Below are 21262 nucleotides of genomic sequence, written 5' to 3'. Positions count from 1 at the left end.
TCAGACATCAAGACAAGCCAAACAGCATATCTAGTGCTAGGCTGAGGTGCACAGAATCAAGCGTAACCTTCCTGTCAATCATAAAGATCTAAACAAATCCCACCACTTGTTTTGGAAATATGGCACACTGCCTTATTCCACATAGGGCCAACTTCATCTTGCCCGTGTTCCAACAGTGTTTTTCAAGAAATTGTTGCTTTCCAGTTTTCACTGAAATTGTTTATGGATTATCAGCTGCCTATAACCAAAAGTTTCATTTTTCACACTTAACCCATATTAAGTCATCAGTGAACATTATACCTGATGTGGTCATTTTTATACCAATTGATGTTCCCTCTTCCAGCAATTTCAACCCTTCAGGAAGCAGTCATGTGAGCAAGATTTGCTTACAGGCTTTGTGAGCGCCAGCAGTTGCAATATGGCAAAACAGTGGGTGTTTCTCAAACCTTAAAGCTATAGACTTCCTGCAATGCTATATCCTTTCGGGCCTGGCATATGTCAAGACCTTTTATGTATTGTATTGTATTGTAATCGTATTTATATAGCGCTTACTACCCCTGACGAGGCGTCGAAGCGCTTTTCGATGAGTAGCACGCTACTCCGGTACCCAACAAGAATTAGTGATGGATTAGTATAATTTAATAAGGAGTACAGTTTTAGTATTATTATGAGTTAATTTGAGTTGCGGATATGAGAGTTTGTTAGTTAGATTGACTGGAGTAATGGAGGGGTGGAGGAGGAAAGAAATCCAGAAGTGTTAATTGGGAGTTTATCCTTCATTTACTCAATCCAAAGGCTTGAGATAAATAAAAGGGGAGCGGAGGGGAAAGAGGATGTGGAAGGGTTAGGGAGAGCATAGTAGCAGGGTGAGATGAATGCAGGATAATTTTGTAGGGTTGTGTGGGAGGTCACAGAGGTAGAGTGAGGTTTGGTGAGTTAGATGTGGAGGTGGAGGGAAGAGCTTAGGCAGAGATATTTAGGAGATGAAAGTGGTCGAAGGGATTTGGGATGAGTCCGAGTGAGAATGGAGGATAGTTTGATAGAGACATGACATAAGAGTGATGAGAAGATAAGTGTGATAAAAAGAGAGCAGAAATTCGTAGATATCTAGTATAACAACCCAAAAAAAAAAAAAACAGGAGCCATGCAATGATCCACAAACATGCCAGGCACAGAAACAACATATACACATACATACACGTATATATATATATTTGTACACACACACACATGAATACACACACATATGCACATAGAATACATAATTAGAATCATGGGTAAAAAATACTTAGTCAGACAGGTTTAAAAGAGTGTGTGTGTATTTTATTGTTATTGGTTTAGTTTCTGTAAAATGAGCATCGTTGCCTACCCAACCGGAGTATTTTCTACGAGTATGTCAGTAAGCGTTACCTAGCATGTTTTATACGCCCCGTATATATTGTACACTAAGGGTACGTGATGGGCCACGGGGTAAACGTCTCCAGCAAACTTGTGTGCCTTTGGCAATGTGATTGTTACTAGTGCGTCTTTGTGGAGATGTCATTGTGCTTCTGAGCATCAACAACGCACCACCGGAATCGGCGGTAAAACGCATTGGGGTCGTTTTGGAAAGCTGTCCATCATCCTGGTAAAAAGCGGAAATTCCTTTACCTACTTCGAGGTGAACGGGGGTGTGGCTCAGCGGGCGGAGCTTACAGGTGCTTTAAAAAGGGAGAACCTTCTACTCTGTGTCTCCAGCAGAGGAAGATAGAACCCGCGCGTCTCAGTCAGATACAGATTACGCTCCAGTACATCATCAGTTCACCTCCAGGATGGATTCTAGATCTTTTTCTGCTATGGGATCTCTGAGCGCACAGCCTTGCTTTATCTTTGCCAAGCCCAAGAGTTAGGGTGGCTTGTCCTTTCCAGAAGCTGAGCTTTAACTGCGGCACCTGCTACGATTATATTTTGTAAGTGCTTCCTTTGAGGTTTAGTTTCTGTAAAATGAGCATCGTGGCCTACCCAACCGGAGTATTTTCTACGAGTATGTCAGTAAGCGTAACCTAGCATGTTTTATACGCCCCGTTTATATTGTACACTAAGGGTACGTGATGGGCCACGGGGTAAACGTCTCCAGCAACCTTGTGTGCCTTTGGCAATGTGATTGTTACTAGTGCGTCTTTATGGAGATGTCATTGTGCTTCTGAGCATCAACAACGCACCACCGGAATCGGCGGTAAAACGCATTGGGGTCGTTTTGGAAAGCTGTCCATCATCCTGGTAAAAAGCGGGAATTCCTTTACCTACTTCGAGGTGGACGGGGCGTGGCTCAGCGGGCGGAGCTTACAGGTGCTTTATAAAGGGAGAACCTTCTACTCTGTGTCTCCAGCAGAGGAAGATAGAACCCGCGCGTCTCAGTCAGATACAGATTACGCTCCAGTACATCATCAGTTCACCTCCAGGATGGATTCTAGATCTTTTTCTGCTATGGGATCTCTGAGCGCACAGCCTTGCTTTATCTTTGCCAAGCCCAAGAGTTAGGGTGGCTTGTCCTTTCCAGAAGCTGAGCTTTAACTGCGGCACCTGCTACGATTATATTTTGTAAGTGCTTCCTTTGAGGTTTAGTTTCTGTAAAATGAGCATCGTGGCCTACCCAACCGGAGTATTTTCTATGAGTATGTCAGTAAGCGTGACCTAGCATGTTTTATACGCCCCGTTTATATTGTACACTAAGGGTACGTGATGGGCCACGGGGTAAACGTCTCCAGCAACCTTGTGTGCCTTTGGCAATGTGATTGTTACTAGTGCGTCTTTGTGGAGATGTCCTCGTGCTTCTGAGCATCAACAACGCACCACCGGAATCGGCGGTAAACGCAGTGGGGTCGTTTTGGAAAGCTGTCCATCATCCTGGTAAGAGGCGGGAATTCCTTTACCTACTTCGAGGGTGGACGGGGCGTGGCTCAGCGGGTGGAGCTTACAGGTGCTTTATAAAGGGAGAAACCTTCTACTCTGTGTCTCCAGCAGAGGAAGATAGAACCCGCGCGTCACCGTCAGATACAGATTACGCTCCAGTACATCATCAGTTCACCTCCAGGATGGATTCTAGATCTTTTTCTGCTATGGGATCTCTGAGCGCACAGCCTTGTTTTATCTTTGCCAAGCCCAAGAGTTAGGGTGGCTTGTCCTTTCCAGAAGCTGAGCTTCAACTGCGGCACCTGCTACGTTTATATTTCTAAGTGCTTCCTGTTGAGGTTTAGTTTCTGTAAAATGAGCATCGTGGTCTACCCAACCGGAGTATTTCTACGAGTATGTCAGTAAGCGTTACCTATCATGTTTTATACGCCCTGTTTATATTGTACACTAGGGGTACGTGATGGGCCACGGGGTAAACGTCTCCAGCAACCTTGTGTGCCTTTGGCAATGTTATTGTTACTAGTGCGTCTTTGTGGAGATGTCCTCGTGCTTCTGCGCATCAACAACGCACCACCTGAATCGGCGGTAAAAACGCAGTGGGGTCGTTTTGGAAAGCTGTCCATCATCCTGGTAAAAGGCGGGAATTCCTTTACCTACTTCGAGGGTGGACGGGGCGTGGCTCAGCGGGCGGAGCTAACAGGTGCTTTATGAAGGGAGAAACCTTCTATTCTGTGTCTCCAGGAGAGGAAGATAGAAACCGCGCGTCACAATCAGATACAGATTACGCTCCAGTACATCATCAGTTCACCTCCAGGAAGGATTCTAGATCTTTTCCTGCTATGGGATCTCTGAGCGCATAGCCTTGCTTTATCTTTGCCAAGCCCAAGAGTTAGGGTGGCTTGTCCTTTCCAGAAGCTGAGCTTCAACTGCGGCACCTGCTATGTTTATATTGTACACTAGGGGTACGTGATGGGCCACGGGGTAAAAACGTCTCCAGCAGCCTTGTGTGCCTTTGGCAATGTTATTGTTACTAGTGCGTCTTTGTGGAGATGTCCTCGTGCTTCTGCGCATCAACAACGCACCACGTGAATCGGCGGTAAACGCAGTGGGGTCGTTTTGGAAAGTTGTCCATCATCCTGGTAAAAGGCGGGAATTCCTTTACCTACTTCGAGGGTGGACGGGGCGTGGCTCAGCGGGCGGAGCTTACAGGTGCTTTATGAAGGGAGAACCTTCTACTCTGTGTCTCCAGGAGAGGAAGATAGAAACCGCGCGTCACAGTCAGATACAGATTACGCTCCAGTACATCATCAGTTCACCTCCAGGAAGGATTCTAGATCTTTTCTGCTATGGGATCTCTGAGCGCACAGCCGTGCTTTATCTTTGCAAAGCCCAAGAGTTAGGGTGGCTTGTCCTTTCCAGAAGCTGAGCTTCAACTGTGGCACCTGCTACGTTTATATTGTACACTAAGGGTACGTATTAAATTACATGTATAATAAACTACATGGAGGCTTTCAGACAGCCAGTCCATTCCTCTGTTATTTTATCATAATTTTTCTTCCACCCACTATAGCATCGGGCAATGACTTATTTCAACCACTGGAATGACGTCACTGTGAGTGACTTCATTCTGCCCTTTCACAATCTCCACTCATAATAGTTTCAGTGCCAGAGACAACTATGATAATGTGTGATTTTTTTAGACCAAAACATATTTTTGCTCATAACCACTTCATTTTGCAAGATTGATGAGGCTCAGCTGCTTCCCAAAATTAACATTTTGCAAAACCCATGACAAACAAAACAAGCATTGACACAACCAAATGACTGGCAGCCAAGGCCAGACCTATTGGCTTTGCTAATGCTTGTTCTCACTGGAGAAGGGCTCACACTGACATGCCAGTGACTGAGAAAGATCTCAGTATTCTTGTGAATGAAGTGGAATGTCATTTTTGTCACTGTTTGGGGGAAGAGAATTCTGTGCACACACCCTCCTTGTCAGAACAGTGGTGCTGCTGTCTGCAGTTTTTTGCCTCTGATGACAAGACCTCTGACCTTGTTATCCCACAGAGACCCCATTTCGCTCCTAGCATGTTAACAGATTGTGGCACATCTGCGTCGGTGCATTGAAGCATTACATTCTCACTCCCTGAGGCGTTCCTTCGTGGTTGAAACAAGGGCGCACCATCCTTTGTTTATGTCGCAGTTGCAATATCATTCGTTTTGCATTTCTCGCATTGTTTTTGGTGTACAATTACCTTTCTTTGTTTTTTGTCCTCATGTCAGCATACAGAGTGCAGTCTTGGGACTCCATCCAGGAGGCAGCGTTCAGAGGGAGCTATAAGCAACTCCAAACGAAATGGCCTGGTTTCTAATTCTTCAGATCAGAATCGGGTGGCAGTGCCTTCCATCATCAACCAGCCGATACCAGCGAAATCGACAAAGCAACTAGATCTACCACAAAATTTTTTTTTTTTTACAACAACCGTAATGTTATTAATTGAATTACATGAGTGCATAGCATTATAGCATTATGGGTGTTTGACAGTGAGTAATGTTTTTTTATTTTTTATTGAGGGGTCCTGAGTGGCATCAAACAGTCATCGAGGACAAAGCCACTCAGACCCATGAGATGTAAAAACATCCCTGTTATTTACTTTTTACCCAACTATAATTTTATGCATGCCCCCCCTCCAAATTACCTGCCCTTGCTTTCAACTGCTACACAGGGTCAGAGGAGTAATTGGCGGCCATACATAACATGGCCTCTCATCCCAACCCAAATGCACACCCAGACCCACCACCCTCTCTGCCTTCCCTCTCCTCCCAAAACGGCCCTCTGTGCTCTTTGGTGCACAGGATGTCTGAGAGCCTGTCAGGGAACCCTGAAATTCCTTTATGACATAGCAACAGCGTCAAAGCTCATGTTCCCCACAGCTGCTATGTCCTATCAGCGAATAGCCAGCTTTAATATCTGGTGCTCATGTTAGTGGCTCTCAGTGCCAGCCATAAAGAACAACGGTTCAAGTGTAAGGTCGTATTAGCAAAGCACTCTCTTTAACTCTGGGTCTGGTTGGATCTGCCTATCATGACTACACATGGCCTTTCACTGATCTCTTTAACCTGCATGACATATATGATCTATGTGACCTGACCAACTACCCCAGCTACCCTCCACAGGGTGAAATCTACTGTAATGGTCAGGGATGGACTGGGAGGTAAAAGCAGCCCTGGAAAACGTGAACATGCCAGCCATATATTGTACCAAGAGAATGTAGTGAGGGAGTCTGTTTCCAGGCGGATTTGGAGGTCAATTTATAAATGTATCTACAATGAAATGTTGTGAGCTTCCTAAAGAATGCTTGCCTGGCTGATACCGGATGATCCTGCTAACCATCCACCTTCAAAAGCAGCCCCTTGGTCCACTGCCTAAGGGGCGGGTATCATACATCCTATATGAATAGTGTAGCCCTGGTGATAGTTTCATGCTCACCTTGAAAGCAAGTGGAACACGCATCACTCGCTAACATCGTCCGATCCCACAACCTCACCATCATCTCATACGCCGACGACACCCAGCTGATCCTCTTCCTCACCAAGGAGTCTGCCAACACCTACCTCCATGAAGGAATGAAGGCCATCACCGAATGGATGAAGAGCAGCTGCATCAAACTCAATTCCGACAAGATGGAAGTACTCATCTTCGGCTCCACCCCCTCCGCATGGGAAAACTCCTGGTGACCTGCCACTCTAGGAACCGCTCCGACTCCCACCGACCATGCACGCAACCTAGAATTCATCCTGGACCCCTCACTATCCATAACCCAGCAAGTCAACGCCATCTCCTCCTCCTGCTTCAACACCCTCTGCATGCTCTGAAAGATCTACAAATGGATACCCACCGAAACCAGATGAACAGTCACCCAAGCCCTCGTAAGCAGCAAGCTGGACTACAGCAATGCCCTCTACGCAGGACCAGCGGCCAAACTCCAGAAGACGCTGCAACACATCCAGAACGCCTCCGCATGACTCATCCTGGACATCTTCTGCCACTTCCACATCACAGACCACCTGAAAAACCTGCACTGGCTCCCAGTCAACAAGAGAATCACCTTTAAACTCCTCACCCACGCTCACAAAGCACTGCACAACACTGTACCAGAATACCTCAACAGACGACTGTCCTACCCCGACCCAGCATCTCCGCTCCACCGACCTCGCCCTCGCAGCCGTCCCACACGTCCGCAGTACTACAACCGGCGGTAGATCATTCTCGCACCTCGCCACCAAAACGTGGAACACTCTTCCCACCCACCTGCGCAAGACCAAAGACCTCCTTACCTTCAGGAAACTTCTTAACACCTGGCTGTTCAAGCAGTAGCAGTACCTCCCCCCCGCCTTCTCCTCCCTCCCTTCCTCAGCGCCTTGAGACCCTTACGGGTGAGTTGTGCGCTTTACAAATCCCTGATTGATCACAAAATGCCCATTTGCAGGAGTTCATAGAATGACCTCCCTAATATTGATTAGGCAGATCGCTATTTGCAACCCTGACTGAGTGACTATGAACGAAGGGATGGTTGCCTGCAAGGGACAACAGACCTTCAACCTTGTGGTTGAAACCAGAATCATTTTATAAAGCAGACTGTGTTCCGTATATGCACAGGTGTTGATTAAAAAAAATGTTTCTCATTTGAAAAGACATCGGGGGACCAAGCAGTGTCCCTTTCCCAGTAACCCTTTTCGGCCTCTCGCTCTCTGTCTCTCTTTTTTCTGCAGTGGTCCACATTATCTATAACACTAGGTTCGAAAAGCATTGCTTCACTTCTCAAAGCAATGAAAGATATGTTCTAAAGTAGTGCTTGACTGGACACTGATTCCCTGCCCTCTAGTGGAATGATTGCTAGACAACAGTCTGCCATCTTCCCCACCTGTCTAGGGTCGCTGCAGAGGGAGGAGGCGGGATGGAGGTAGGGAAGGGAGCGGCATTCCAGCCAACCATAATCTACCTTGTCAACCATAGCTTTATACTCATCTGTGGCTGGCAGGGATTTGCTCTGGTGAGACATCAATACATACAGAGGAGGTCAGCACAATGCTAACTTTTTTCTTTGTTAGAGCCAACAGCACAACCCACTCACTAGAGAGGTGGGGGGAGAGGGGGCAGTGGTAGTTGCTGGATGGTGACATTATGCCAGGTATAGTTTATGCACTTTCTAAGAGTGGGGATGAGATGTGTTTTACCAAGGGAGGTTCGGGAAGGTGACAGGGTGAGCGTTTTTGCTATTTTAAAGAAAGTGGATGAGGTAAGGTTTAACAAGGAAGATGCATAGGGTGGTAGAACACCAGCAGATGGGATGCTTTTCTGAGAAACGTGAGTTGGTGGTAGGACACTAGGTATAATTTTTTGTAGTGGATTTGAGGTGGGAAGGGGGAAGAAGCGCGTTTTGATGTTCCATGGACACTTGTGATCTCTCTATACGTGGGTTCCTGTGGAAGGAGCCAGATGCAGCATAATAATGTAGGTAGCTGTTTATCAACAGTATGGACTTATCCATTTTGCTCTTGTCATTGATGTCACCTTCGCCCTTGGAGTCAAGGCCGGCTTTTGGCATGGATGAGCTGGTCCAGGCCTGGGGCATCCAACCCTTCAGTGGGGTGCAGAGAGGTGTTGGCACCAATGTCCTGCAAACAGCAGCGTCCCTCTCATCTAGCTCTAGAAATGTATTTTAAAGTGCTTTTAATCAGCCATGGACTGAACTGTGAAAATAAATGTGTACCCTGTTGCCTCATTATATTAATCAGCAACAGCGAGAGCCCCTAATTTCTTTCTGGCCACGTATCTGATCTCGGCCCGGCGCGGCTTGGAGTTAAACAGCCCCGATACATTATTGTCACTCTCGCACCCTTCTTTATCCCCAACAATTTGCCAGTTGTCGTCCCCTCTCACTTCCTTTCTTCTGTCCGTTCTCCCTTCCCTTTCTTTCAATGGGTGTCTTTTCCAGTGCTCTTTATTGCCAATTTGGAATCAGGAGTGCTGCATTTTAATCCCCGCTCCCATACATAATTAGTTATATTGTCTGATCGTAGACAAATAATTCTATTTTCCAGGGCCCCAGTCCCCATGCCTGCCAAGGAGCACTTATAAATATAAATGTAAAAACATGGGGTGGCATGGTGAGCAAAAGAACAATGGATTAAACCCAGATCTGTGACTGGGGGTGAGTGTTTGCATTGTCAGCACTCCGTCCATCATCATTTTGTGCTGCTAGAATTGCCCCAAGTGGTAAGGGTATGCCCAGAAGTGGGTCCCTTGCTCACTGTGCCACTGGAATCAAGCTGGCCTGGCTGAAGAAGGGTGATACCCTGAAACCTGTCCCGGGATGCTTGTTTCCGGTCCAGGGAGGACCTGGCCTGGCAGTTCGGGCTAGACTGTTCCCATGAGGAACAGGGTCAAGACTGATTTGTATATGGCTGGGTCCAAACTGGGGTGGCATGGTGAGCAAAAGAACCATGGATTAAACCCATATCTGTGACTGGGGGTGAATGTTTGCATTGTCAGCACTCCGTCCATCATCCTTTTGTGTTGCTAAAGTTGCCCCAAGTGGGAAGGGTATGCCCAGACGTGGGTCCCTTGCTCACTGTGCCACTGGAATCAAGCTAGCCTGGCTGAAGAAGGGTGATACCCTGAAACTGGTCCCAGGGTGCTTGTTTCCGGTCCAGGGAGGACCTGGCCTGGCAGTTCTGGCTGGACTGTTCCCATGAGGAACAGGTCAAGACTAATTTGCATATGGCTGGGTCGAAACTGGGGTGGCATGGTGAGCAAAAGAATGATGGATTAAACCCAGATCTGTGACTGGGAGTGAGTGTTTGCATTGTCAGCACTCCGTCCACCATCCTTTTGTGTTGCTACACATATAAATATAGGCTGAACAATCTAAGCATGTGTGAAATAAATTGTTGCATTCTTTCCAACCATGAAGGGTCTAGAGGCAATCGATCCACTCGCAAATCTCCACACTCACTCCTTGCCATTGGCCCTTGTCTCTATCTGTCCCCTTCCTATTTCCTATGCCACGGTGGAGGAGACAAGGCAGCAGTCACAGGAACAGCACATGCCCCCTCGTTCTCTCGCAGCGCCTGCTTCCTGTAACAGCCTAGGCGCTTCGGGCAGGACGAGGCACCTTGTTTCTTAACCCACTTTATACACAGTGGCTGTAGTATTTCAACGGAACAACAATCTTTCAAGAACTCTATCGAAACCCTACTCTGCACGGCTCGTCATCTACAGTTTTGGCGACAGAATTTGCGCTACGAAAATGTGGTTCTCGTGCCCCCCACACTTCTCCCAAGAATTCCACAAACTGCTAAAGAAATGCGACGCTTATATCACATTTTGGAGGCTCACTCTCGCGAAGAAATTCTCACACCGTCAAGTCACTCTCATGCCGTTTTACAAACCTTGCTCCGACGACAGGAAAGGAGTATAAATGCACGCAAGATTAAGTTAGATACCAACCAGGGTTTAGATGCCAAAGTGCACTTGCCTCTCAGCGCCACTAGGGGGCAGTGTGGTAAAAGACTTGAAATACTAGCACACCAGCGCATTTTGACAGTCGCGAATGTTGCCAGTGAGCTTTCGCCTAGGTGTATGATCCCGTCAGAAATATTCTGATGATATGATAGAAATAATCTAGGCCCTCCTACGAGGACAATTAGCCCAAGGGCCCCTCTTGGGTGTCTGCAAGATGATGCCTTCTCATAGCTTCCACGTTTTCTAGTGGCTTAAGTGTGACATTTCTATAGCAGTATGTATGAGTGACGTTCTGAAGTCGTGTGTGACACTTTGAGTGCAACTTCATTGCCATTAAATTAAAGTAATAATTAGTCTTTGAGTGACTGTTTTTTTTTTTTACTGTATCGTCATATCACACAACAATAAACACATGCCTTTAACTAGCCATATCTATATGCTAATGCTTGTTAGCAGTATAACATCAATGAGTAGTAACGATTTGTGCTTTAATTGTGAGAATATTGCACTGTGAATTGAAACTTGCTAGGTCTGTAGAAAGCATCGTGGTCTTTGGAGTGTCTCAGTCACTCCTGTAATTCCCTGCACATCCGCCTCCTCTACAGTGTCTCGCTCTTCTAGCAACTGTTTTCCCCTCACATCTGTCTGAAATCCTCCATCTGCACATCTCACATCTTATCTCTCTCCTATTCACCTCTCTTTCTGCATTACTCCCTTGCATCATGCATTTCCCCATGCTCTCTCACACACACAGTACCTTATCTCTCTCTGCTCAACTTTAAATACATCAGTATTTCAACAGCTGAATACATCCTTCACGTAAACTGGTAATTAAAATGGACACGTATGACAACGGTCTGTGCACTCCAGAGAAAGGTTACTGATTGGATGAGAGCAGTGCTTAATTTGTGCTTGTTGTTTCCGGTGCGGGGCAGCGGCACTTATTTTTGAGGGCCGGCACTTATATTTCTGCCTCAAACATTTGCTGCAAACAAAAGACACATATGGGAAAGACGGAGAAAGTGAAAAACGAAAAAGCGTAAACAAGGGAGAAAGCAGAAAGCTGCAAGGGTGGGCTGAAGGGGCAGGGAGTGTCTTTAAATGGATTGAAGAGGCCTGAGGTGGCTTCAGGATTACGCTGCCTCAGGTGTTCACACATTTAATAGCAACAGCCACGTTTTAATAGGAGTGATTTGAGCATCAGCACGTTTTTATTTACAAAGCACTGCCGCTCAGCATGTGTATGTGTGTATCTCTACAGAGATACCTTGGTCATTGTGTCTGGACGTGCACACCAACCAGAAACAATGAACATTAATTGTAACAAGCTGGGCCAGGAGGAGTTTCTGTGGTAATCATAGTCGTCTCTGCTCTGGACACAGCTCACGCTGCACAAACATTAGGCGAATCACCTAACAGTGCTTTAAATGGGCCGGTACTCTCCGGTACTGAGTACTGGCACTTTTTTTATTTTGAGAGGGAGAGTATTGGCACATATCAAGAAAAACGAAATATTTTCAATTGAAGAGTACCGGCACTTCTCAGAAACAAGCAGGTACCCTGGCACAGTGTACCTGCACTTTAATTTTTCCATTTCAAGCACTGCTGACTAGCCGTTCTCAAGCCTTTCTGAAAACAAAGCTCCGTGAGCACTGCTGAGAGGAACGAAATATGCGTGACAAATACATTTTAGTGCTTGAATGCGGTGAGATGCACTAAAACCTGTTAGAATAGCACGTGGTGCGCAGTACTTAGCATGGCTCCCTTCTGCATTTCGAAACCGAGTGATCTCAGGTCATGGTGTTAGGCCATACGATTACGTGACAACAACTTAGAACCGCACGACTGCCATTTCTTCACACTCACACATACTATACATACTATCCAGCGTTATCATATTAGGTATGTTATATATAACATATATATCACGAGCCAGTGCACGTCACAAAGAACATAGTAAGATATCGCCAAAGAACCACTGCATGGAATCGGGTTGTAATCAATTCTAAAATAAGTAGACAACGGTACATAGTATACGAACAATGCTTTCATTGTGGTGATTTGTGAGAGTAGGCAATGTGTATATTTACGTTAGGGAGGAAGCGAGGGGAGAGAGGGGAGGCTTTTGTGCAGCCTTATCTCGAGTGGCAGAGACCTCCATGGGGAGAGAGCAGTTCCAATGGAGGATTTCGATGCAGCAGTGTGAGAAATACTCTTTTGAGATTCCAGAGATACCGTCGCTCGCACAGCACTGTCACTGACCTTTGTTGAAAGGTTTCCTTTACCAATGTGTTTAAAAAAAAGAGAATCGCTTCTTAATAGATCCTGAATATGTTAGTTTCGAACCACACCTTATGGGGCTTACGGTTTTAACATTTCACTAATTTGATGGCAATCCTTGGACTGTCTCAAGTCTATTATCGTGACAGGGCAGGGTTTTCTGGACACTTGTGTGTTGAAATACACTTCTAAATGTTGGGTTGCATACTGCTAGGAATTGTCTCTTGTCCATAACAGCAGCTCTGGGGGAGCTGAATGTACTTTTATGCAACCTTCCGATGAGGCGGCTGGGACTAAAGTATGTGCGAGGGGCGGAGACTCTTTAGCCATTAGAGGAGTAGTAAACAAAAATATGGGGAGGGGTTGGTCCACTGAGGTAAATTGTAGGGCAGAAACCTAAGCAGTCACCCTTAGTTCAGGACTTTTGCCGACGAAGCAGTAGCTTTAAGAAAAACTATTCTGCAGACACCCACCCTAACTCTAGAGGAGACTAAGCTGTTCTTTGTGGGGTAAAACCGATAACCAAGACATGAATCTCGTTCAATCCTTCAATCATATCTTCATAATCAGCATCAACAAACTTGGAAGGTGTTTTAGCTGAGACTCTGTCCTCACAGAAGGTGCCAAAGAATGTATGATGGAACAGCAAATGCTGGAACCACGCATGCCTAAATAACGTGGTCAGAACAACGACCGCGTTGTTACCATGAATGCCTTTACCACGCATGCCTTTGTAGTGTAGCCATTTTTAATATAGCTTTATGCACGTTAGGTTAAAATATTAGGCCTCTGTGCACTTTGCCCTAGATACATTTTATTCAGCCTCGCACTGTTATTTTACAATAACCAGTTTTACGGTCTTGTTTTATTTTTTTCTATCACACTGTTTAGCTTAGTTCAGCACTGTGTTCTCAAACACTGCATTCTTGCTCACCCTGTGCTTCAGTCAAGGCTACAGTCTGGTACATTGCCGGTACACATGGTAGAAGTTTAGTCTCTAGTGTTCGTAGACGATACGCATCTTTACGTAGGGACATTTTCTTAGAACATCTGCATGTTCGTTATAAAATCACTTTTTAGTCTTAGAATAGGTCAGAGGGAGATTCCGACCAGGAACCTACAACTAGATGCTGACTGCCCCATTGCAGATGCTGATGCAGCGTACAGGCCTTTGCTCAGGTATGAGGGTTGATGTCCTCCCGGGGGAACCTGAAAGGCAGGCTTAGAGCTTCACATGCTGTGCTCATAATATAACTTACAGAGAACTTAATATAGGTGCACTATGATAGCCTTATTCTTGTGCTTCACTCTCATCGTTACTATTTTAATCCTACTGTGTTGTGTCGTTCTGGTTATTGCAGCTCACGCCTTAATAAATAAAATGCAGTCGTTTTATTAAACCAATCTTTAAAACTTAAACTGCCTTTGCCATTTTTATATGAGCCCGTACTGTGTATGAGAGCACCAGTTGTGACCTGAGTGACCACGACTTCCCTGGGAAGTACTAAGATGTCATGCGCTCGGCTGCCCAATTGTCTCTTCCCTTCGGGAGAGATAAGGCACTGCTAGTTAGCCGGAGCATAACCCGGATTTGGGGTGACAAGGGTCCTTCACTGTGGGTCAGACTTAGTCCCCCACACTGCGAACGATCTTGCCGCCCAAAAATCCAGTAGTCTTATTAGGATAATGAGAGCCTACGTGACACCTTAACAACGATTTTTCATTGTAAAGGCATGCCTAGTAAAGGCATGTGTGGGACGGCATGCGTGGTTCCAGCATACGAACCCCCCCTGCCCTAATGCCCAGAAGTACACCACCCCTAAAACTAAAGCTACCCCAACCCCCCACCCTGCCCCTAAAACTAAAAGAACTCTGACCCCCCACCCCACCCCTTAAGCTGAAACTACTCGAACCCCTCCACCCTGCCCCTAAAATCTAAAACAACCTCAATCTCCCACCCCACCCCCAAATCTAAAACTACCCGACCCCCAAACCAACCATAAAAACGAAAACTACCCTGAACCCCACCCCCAGCCCTAAAACTAAAACTACACCGACCTCCACACCGCCCCTAAAACTACCCGACCCCCCCACCCCAATACTAAAACAACCCGACCCCCCCACCCCTAAAACTACCCTGACCCCCCACCCCCGCCCCTAAAAACTAAAACTACCCCGATCCTCACCCGGGCCCCTGAAAACAAAAACAACCCCGACCGCCAACCCCACCCCCCACCTCCACCCCTAAAACTAAAACAACTACACCCCCACCCACCCCTAAAAACTAAAACATCCTGACCCCCCACTCCTAAAACTAAAACTATCCGAGCCCCCCACACCCGCCCCTAAAACTAAAACTACCCCGATCCCACTCCCCACCCCTAAAACTACTCGACCGCCAATCCCCTAAAACTAAAACTACCCGACCCCCCACCCTGCCCCTAAAACTAAAACAACCCGACCCCCACCCCTAAAACTAAAACAACACCGACTCTCCACCCCGCCCCGCCCGCCCCTAAAACGAAAACAACCCCGACCCATGCCCCTAAACACTAAAACAACCCCACCCGCCCCTAAAAACAAAAACAACTACGACCCCCCACCCCACCCCTAAAACTACCCCGACCCCCCCACCCCTGCCCCTAAAACTAAAACTACCCCGACCCGCCACTAAAACTAAAACTACCCGAGCCCCTACCGCAACCCTAAAAACGAAAACAACTCTGACCCCCTACCCCGACCCTAAAAACCATACTACCCCAACCCCTAAAAATGACCCCAACCCTGCCCCACCCCCACTTACCTGACCACATCCTCTCCTGATGCTGACTCTCTTTTTCTGTGCCTTAACCACGCATGTGCGTTGTTCAGCACATGCGTGGTTACGGTACAGAAAAACAAAATTGTTCACACAAAAGTGTTTCCGCTTGCGTTGTTCATGACTTCGTTGTTCCGGAGTTGTGCTTCTGGGTGTTTCCCGGTGCCAAATGCAGAACACTCACACACCTCAATAGCAGCAGTATCTAAGAATGAGTTGGATAACAAAAACTCTTAAAGAGTTACAGACTGTACCCTCATTAAGCAGTATTAGGGCCTGATTTAGATCTCAGCAGAGGGGTTACTCTGTCCTAACAGTGATGGATATCCCGTACACCAAAACCTAAATACCATAGAAAACGGTGGTATTTAGATTTCGGCGGACAAGATATCTGTTACCGTTGCAACGGAGTAACCCCTCCATAAAGATCTAAATTAGGCCCTTAGTGTCCAGAAATTTGGAGTGTTGGTGAGATAGTTAGATCCAAACTATTGCTAGGATTTTTTGTCTCCTGAGAGTTAGGTTGTGTGTCTGTACAACAGCTTTTGTTAAATCCACTGCTTCCTGATCAAAGGATGACTCCTAAAGAGTTCCAGATTATATCCTCATGAGCAGCATAAGTGTCTAGAAATGTGGAGTGTTGGTGAAGTAGTTAGATCCGAATAATTGCCTGGATTTTTAGGTTTTCAAGACGTTATAGCAGGTGGTAATGGAGGCATGCAAGGTCAGCGAAGAGGCGACCACGGCGTAGTAACCAGCTATAGAAAATTCAGGGACAAATATGTTAGAACATATCTTACAAAAATTAAAGAGAAATAAAGAACTAATCTGAGGTATCAGACATAAATTAGAAGAAGATTCAGGCAGCATTGACCTTCATGGCAAAAAAATTAGACGATTTAGCAAGAACTAAAAACTTGGAGAAATGAATGAAAATAGCAACTGGTAATACAGTAGATAATACACGAGCAAACAGTGCGTTAAGAAAAACTGACAAGGTGATCTCAAAGAATTGAGGGGCATATTAACAAGAAAGTGGCGCATCATAGATGATGTGCCACTTTTCTTGCGCCTTATTGCGCCCCCCTACGCACACCATGTGTGTGCCGTATTAATAATGTGGAGCACCATGACACATTTTAGGCCAATAACGCCAAACATTTTGATGCTATTGTGGCCCTTTGGTGAATTAGCACCAAAAATGAGGGTGCTAATCCACCAAAGACAATGGAGGCCCACTGAATACAATGGGAGTACCACTTTAACGCCTGCCTAGGGCAGGCGTTAAAAATGATGCTAAAAATGGTGCAGTGAAATCTTGCATATTTCACTGCACACATTTTCTGGGCCTTCTAACAGGAAAGCTCACCTTGCATACATTATGCCTGGTGCAGGCATAATGTGGCTCAAGGGATTACAAAGTGGTGCAATGCATGCATTGCACCACTTTGTAAATATGGCTCTACGAAAATGCCTCCTTAACGCCACATTAGCATAAAAAAAATGATGCTACTGTGATGCAAGGGGCATGTAAATATACCCCTTAGAGAGGGTTGAGAATCGTGTGAGGCGAAATAATATAAGAATTATAAATGTTCTTAAATCCACTGAAGGAAGTGTTATAAAACATTTGTGGTCAAGGAAGATTGTTCTGAAAAATGCTGAAGGAATTAATTCTGTGAAGGAAATTCAGCAGGTTCAAGAAAATCCTTTCAAGTTGAAACCCATTAGAAGAATATGCTTGAGAAATTCTACAAATGTTTTCTTATTGTGCAGAAAAGAAACAGGTTTTGATGGCAATGCTAAATTAAATCCTTCCAAATGAAGAATTTACATATTCTCATACATTAAATATATGTGGAGCAACTAAGAATAGGAAGTGGGAGTTGAGAAAGAGAATGGTGGTGTTGAAATAGGTTGAGGATAAGTTACAAATGTAGTTCGCAGAGATGTTCTGCATAATGTGGCACAATAATATGCACAGCCTAAGATATATGGAAGAGATGGAAGCTTTGATTGAAAAAACAAGATAAAAAACAAAATAGTTAAATGTTGCGATAGAGTAGATTATGATGTTGTCGAGGAGAGCTCATATATCTCCTAGGAAGGTGACAATGAAGAATCAGGAGAGTGCCCAGAGTCTGGACATCAGAGGGGCTTGAGGAACATGTTTCGGTAAAAAAAAAAAAAAAATGTAAGTTCCTGAAGTTAGGCATTTGTGTTGTCATTGAAAAGCCTCAGAGGCAGAAACACCGTTTGCAGAAATAGGTAACTAAATATAAGACGTTCAAAATATGCTCTGAATAAAATATGGATACGTTAAAAAGTAAGTGAGTTGAAAGGTAAGTGAGCTATGGAGGAGAACCGAGACTGGCATCTATGAAGTTATACTATTATAAGAGACCCACTTGTTTAGGGTGGACTGGAAAGAGCTCCTCAGAGAGCGTATGCTTCATAGAGTTCTGTGTTCAAACTATTTGTGTACAACCGAGTGGCTAGCCATCCTGGTCACTTGATCAAAGGACAGATAACACAAGCAAGTGCATTACTGTTGAAGCGAAAAAAGAGAGAGATAAATTCATAAAATATTGAGATATAAAAAAAGTTGGGTTTCACACAAAGAAGAGTTTGTCACATAAAAAATGCAGTAACAGATACTACTGTTTAAACAAAAACAGTACATAGATATTGGGCATCTATGGAGATTAATAGAGTTCAGAAACAGAGTAGCCATATGAAATTATAAGCACATGAAATTGATAATAGGCATGGGCTTACAAATTATTTATGTATATGTACAAAGGACTACGCAAAATATACATGAAGTGCTCTCGGAATAGAGGGAGTTTTGATTTTGTATTGCCAACCAACAATTGTCCGTTTCGGGTTGGAATAAGAGAGAAAAAAACAATACACAGGACTACATAACCCATAATACACCAAAAAGTGATTTAAATATTGGGGAAAGGAAAAAACTATGAAATGCGATACAAAGTAACTGGAAAAACAATAATATCAAACTGTAGTCTCAAAATATAGGTATTTTAAAATCAGTTTCGATGTTCACACTTTTGTTAAGTTAATAGGCACAACATTTGTTTTCAAAACAGAAAATGTTTGTTTAAGAGATGGGGATATAAACATTGGTGAAGGACTGTGTAAATATGCTTGTGATCAAGGTTGGTGAAACTGAAACGCAGTAAGTTTTCTTTTACTACCAGAAGGAATATTGTTTCTGAATAAACATACTCCAGCAAAGTGACCTTTGCAAGGGTTATCATCTCCTTTCCGGCTAACAAAGAAAAGGAAAGAAACCTTTGTGGGTGGATATATATATATATATATATATATATATATATATATATATATATATATATAAATTTCAAAAAGTATTCACTGCACTCCACAAGGACCATAATGCACTGTTTAGTTTGTATCACCTGAGGGTATAAATAGCAAAAGCGAAAAGGGACTCACTTACTGTGAACAAGACTCCTGAGGGAGTTGAAACGCGTTGGAGGTTGCTATTTGGATTAAATTTGCACTATTGATACCTTGTGGAGTGCAGTGAATACTTTTTTAAATTTACATTTTTACGAGACTGGTCCTCTCCGTCACTGGCACCGACAGTGGAGTGCGCCGCTCAACAATTTTCAGACCATACTTGCTTGAGATATATATATATATATATATATATATAGATATATATATATATATATATATAGATATATATATATATATCCTTTTTGAATGGAGTTTTTAAATCAAATATCTAAATGTTGTGCGAGAAATGAATGGGAAGTTGGAAACCCGAATAAAGGGTCTGGAGCTAGAATCATCAGATAATTTGTAGATCATGGTGAGAGATTAGGTTAATGAAGGGTTTTGTAATATGCACAAACTGAGTATAAAAGACATTCAGACGAAAAGTTATGTCCACACTGGAAAATTAGCAAGCTACAATATTTCAAGAATGGGAAGTGTAGAAGAAGTCTGCTAGCTTGGAAGGCTAGGGTTACTAGATCAATTTCATAGGAATTTTATTAAAGACGTTATGAATCCAATCACTCATAGGTACTTTACCACAGGATGTTCAACATTTTGCATCCTTCTGCAAAATACTAATATCCTGACTTTTCAACCAGCAGTAATCACCTTACATAAGCCTCTTTACTTCTGCCCTGTCTGTTAGTGCCAGGATGTCGGGTAGGTCCCACACTGTATAAATCAAGTATTTCATTTATTCACTTTTCAGTAATAAATGGGGTGACAATAGGAAATATCATGGAAAAGAATTCTATAGCTACTGTACTAGTGGCCTGATTTAAATAATGGTGCATAGGTTACTCTGTCACAACGGTGAACCCATTATTTGCTTTGAGGTTTAGATTTTGACGGACGGGATATCTGTCACCGTTGTGACGGAGTAACCCATCCGCCAATATCTAAATTAAACCTAGGTCTGCCAGCCACAATCGGACAACAATTGGACTTCACAAAGGTGCTAAATTTGTTGCACGCTGATATACATTCAATATTCAGATATTTGTCCATAACAATATAAAACAGTATCCTATGTCCTTTCCTAACAGTAGCTAATCACATCCGGTATAGTCTGTGGGTCGGAGTACAAAAGCAGTAAAGTCTAGGATAAGGCAGGATAGAATTAGCGTTCACTGCAAGGTTGTTTTTGCACCTATAGTTACACACTTTCTTGAGAAGGGCCATATGAAAGTGGATATCCACTGGCAGGTGATCGAAGTAGCACATAAACCACGAACAGTAGAAGACCTTCAAGAAATACAAAAGTTGGTATGCAAATGGAAATACAGATATAACCCAACAGAGATTGGACTGTATACCATGGAAGAATGGTACATTATTGTCAGAGACCGAGTCTTTGTTGCTCAACATCTTGAGGATTTTAAGTCTGTCAATAAAGAACATTCAAAATCAGAAACAACTATAATATGCATTATGCTCATTCCTACTGCTTATGCAATGTCAAATGAAATATTATATAAATTGCATGTGCTGGGATTTATTATTTCATTCATATGTGTTTGCTAAATATATAGTTGTAAATAAGTCTGATTTTGATGTCTACTATGTTTTACAATTTTGGTTTAAATTTTGTACTTCGTGTCTGTAAAATTGTTTTTGATTGAAATATTTCTTCTATGTATACTAGATGCACTAACCAAAATAAATATACATGTTAATAATTGTATTCCTTTTTTCTCATTATAACTTCAGTAACTTATTTGTAAATATTTGGACTTTTTTGTTATTGATTGCCCTCTTTCCCTTCATGGCTTGATAAATATGGTCAGTCATCTTTAAAACCCAGACACTGGGCATGTTGTGAAGCTTTCCTGCCTCACAGTGACAGTTGTACTACAGGTCTGCATATCCAGTGGCAGTAGTCAGCCACCTCCTCATGTAAGTGACATTTCAATTATTCTTTAAAATGTGATGCACCTTACCTGAGCCTACTAACTAATCCTTGCTCTCCACAGATGTTATTGCTTCAAGGATATTCCCATGTTTCTGTGAGTAACGTTTGTATGCACCAGTGTATGGTACTTATGCACCTGTTTTTGACTTCTGGCCTGTGCTTATTATCTATGGGTATTTTATTTGTACAACTATGCAAGTATGACCTGTAACAACATTTTGTTTTTGACACTAGCCCTAAAATCCCCCTTTTCTGAAGTCTAATTTTCTCATATCTGTCTTATTCC

Source organism: Pleurodeles waltl, chromosome 9 (assembly GCF_031143425.1).
Source record: "Pleurodeles waltl isolate 20211129_DDA chromosome 9, aPleWal1.hap1.20221129, whole genome shotgun sequence".
Lineage (NCBI taxonomy): Eukaryota > Metazoa > Chordata > Amphibia > Caudata > Salamandridae > Pleurodeles > Pleurodeles waltl.
Note: the sequence above shows the minus strand (reverse complement) of the source record.